Here is a 3,346-nt window from a genome sequence, read left to right on the forward strand (position 1 = left end):
TGGCCCATTACTTCTCCCGGGGCGGTTCCGGTAACCCTCCGGCACTCCGGTTTTCTCCGAAATCACCCGGAACACTTCCGGTATCCGAATATAGTCGTCCAATATATCAATCTTTATGTCTCGTTATGTCCGTGGTCATATCCGGGACTCCGAACTAACTTCGGTACATCAAAACTCATAAACTCATAATATAACTATCATCGAAACCTTAAGCGTGCGGACCCTACGGGTTCGAGAACAATGTAGACATGACCGAGACACGTCTCCAGTCAATAACCAATAGCGGAACCTGGATGCTCATATTGGCTCCCACATATTCTACGAAGATCTTTTATCAGTCAGACCGCATAACAACATATGTTGTTCCCATTGTCATCGGTATGTTACTTGCTCGAGATTCGATCGTCGGTATCTCAATACCTAGTTCAATCTCGTTACCGGTAAGTCTCTTTACTCGTTTGGTAATACATCATCTTGCAACTAACTCATTAGTTGCAATGCTTGCAAGGCTTATGTGATGTGCATTACCGAGAGGGCCCAGAGATACCTCTCCGACGATTGGAGTGACAAATCCTAATCTCGAAATACGCCAACCCAACATGTACCTTTGGACACACCTGTAGAGTACCTTTATAATCACCCAGTTACGTTGTGACGTTTGGCAGCACACAAAGTGTTCCTCCGGCAAACGGGAGTTGCATAATCTCACAGTCAGAGGAACATGTATAAGTCATGAAGAAAGCAATAGCAACATACTAAACGATCGGGTGCGAAGCTAATGGAATGGGTCATGTCAATCATATCATTATCCTAATGATGTGATCCCGTTACAAATAACAACACATGTCTATGGTTAGGAAACATAACCATCTTTGATTAACGAGCTAGTCAAGTAGAGGCATACTAGTGACTTTTAGTTTGTCTATGTATTCACACAAGTATTATGTTTCCGGATAATACAATTCTAGCATGAATAATAAACATTTATCATGATATAAGGAAATAAAATAATAACATTATTATTGCTCTAGGGCATATTTCCTTCATTTTCCTCAATTTAAAATCCCCAGGCAGGATGTTTCTAAAATCTACGTATTAACATCACCTGCATCGGATGTTTCTGTAGCATTTGAGGATGCGCACATGGTGTATATGCTGATGAAGGAAGCCTAGGAACAAGCATATTTACGACATACATGGAGAAGATGGTGACCAATAAAGGGAAACGCAGCGAAGTAAAACATGATTAGTTTAGAGTGACATTGTAACACCCCAGATGTGATTTACCTAATATGTAATCCAACTCTTGCCGTTTCCGGTGTTAAGTTATTTTATTTTCTCGGGTTCGGGTTTTTGTTTTCGTGTGTTGTTGTTGTTGTTGTTGTCATGCATCTCATATCATGTCATCATGTGCATTGCATTCGCATACGTGTTCGTCTCGTGCATCCGAGCATTTTCCCTGTTGTCCGTTTTGCATTCCGGCGCTCCGTTCACCTCCGGTGGTCATTTCTACCTTTCTTTCGTGTGTGGGGGTTAAACATTTCCGGATTGGACCGATACTTGCCAAGCGGCCTTTACTACCGGTAGACCGCCTGTCAAGTTTCGTACCATTTGGACTTTGTTTGATGCTTCAACGGTTAACCGAGGGACCGAAAAGGCCTCGTGTGTGTTGCAGCCCAACACCCCTCCAATTTGGCCCAAAACCCACCAAAAACCCTCTCCATCATCTAGAGCGTTCGATCACGATCGCGTGGCTAAAAACCGCACCTCATTTGGACTCTCCTAGCTCCCTCTATGCCTATATATAGATCCCTCCACGAAAATCTCGGGGCTTTCCTACCCTAACCCTGGCACGGCTCCTCTCCGCGCGGGCGGAGACGTCCGCCCCCGCCGGACGCTTCACCGCCGTCCACTCCCGTCGCGACACGTGTCGCCGCCGCCTCCACCAACCGCACCGGCCCGGAGAGCCCGCGCGCGGCCCTCCCGGCCCGGGTCGCCACCCGCCGCCGACCGGGGCGTCCTCTCCCTCTGCCGCCAGGTGCGCCTTGCGCGCCTCGACGCCGGCGACCGCCGCCTCCGCCACCCGGCTGCCGCACCTCGTCCCGGCCGTCGAGCGCCGCCTCCTCTCGCCGGCCACCGCCCCCGCCGATCCGGCCACCGCGACCACGACTCCGGCGAGCTCCGACGGCCTCTCCTTCCTTTCCACCGAGCTCCGGCGTCGTCCCCGCCCCCGGTGAACAGTGTTTCCGGCGACCTTGACTTCCGCGCTGATCCGGATCTGGATCTGAAGATTTTGGATTGGTTGACTTTTCCCCGAAACCCTAATTAAATTGCATATTTCATCATGTCGTATCTCCGCATCCGTAGCTCCGCTTTGGGCATATAGCATATCAAAATGTTCGTCTCAGAGAGCACGTCATTTCATCTCATTGCATCATTTTCATTTGAGTTCGTCTTGATGCCCGAAATGCTGTTGGAAGAGTGCTATTTGAGTTAAATGTCAGATCTGCTGCTCCAATTAGCTATTTGTCATTTTTGCCATGATTATTGTGTACATGATATGCCCCTGAGCTCTACATATGTTTTATTATATGCTTTTTCATCTTTCCAGAGGTGCCATCCATGTATTTTTGTGATGTGTGTGGTGACTAGCACAAGCTTGCAAAGCGGTGCATTCGTTAATGCTGATTTCAGGGACTTAGCATTTCCACTATGTCCTTGATCTGTTTTTATCAATATGCCATATGTTCATGTTGTTTCCTAGTGATCCGTGCCACTTTTGAGGATGATCAGTAAGGATGTTTTGTTAATCTTGTAGTGCTATATCCATCCATGTCCTTGTTTGCAATTTTGGAGCACCCTATCTTGAGTCAATCGAGCTCTACGTTTGCTATTTCGTGAATCTGGGCAGATTGTCTACTTGTTAGCGATTTTGCCGAGGATGTTGTAGTTGATCCGTGCATGCTATGTTATTGTTCTTGCCATGTCTAACTTGCATAATGTGTATTCTTGATGGGTGTATGCTTAGATTGTCATGACATGCTCTAAATTGAGTGCATCGATCTCGTAAACATGCCTACTTGATATCTGTTTTGCATGCTTCAGTTTTCACCAAGTCTGTGATTTGTTTAAGTTTTTGCCATGTTCACATGCTTGCAATTGTATTTTCTGATCCCTTTTGGCTCAAGGTCACTAAGGGACTTTTCTTAAGCTCTTTGAGTAGCTCCATGCCATGCTTTACTTTGCCATGTTAAGTTCCTGTAGCATATAGTTTTCTTACTCCAAAGTGTGCTCCCTGATCTGAAATTCCAGACAAGTGTTAATTTCACTTAGTCTGAGATCTGTT

The sequence above is a fragment of the Triticum urartu genome, chromosome 2, assembly GCF_003073215.2.
Source record: "Triticum urartu cultivar G1812 chromosome 2, Tu2.1, whole genome shotgun sequence".
Classification (NCBI taxonomy): domain Eukaryota; kingdom Viridiplantae; phylum Streptophyta; class Magnoliopsida; order Poales; family Poaceae; genus Triticum; species Triticum urartu.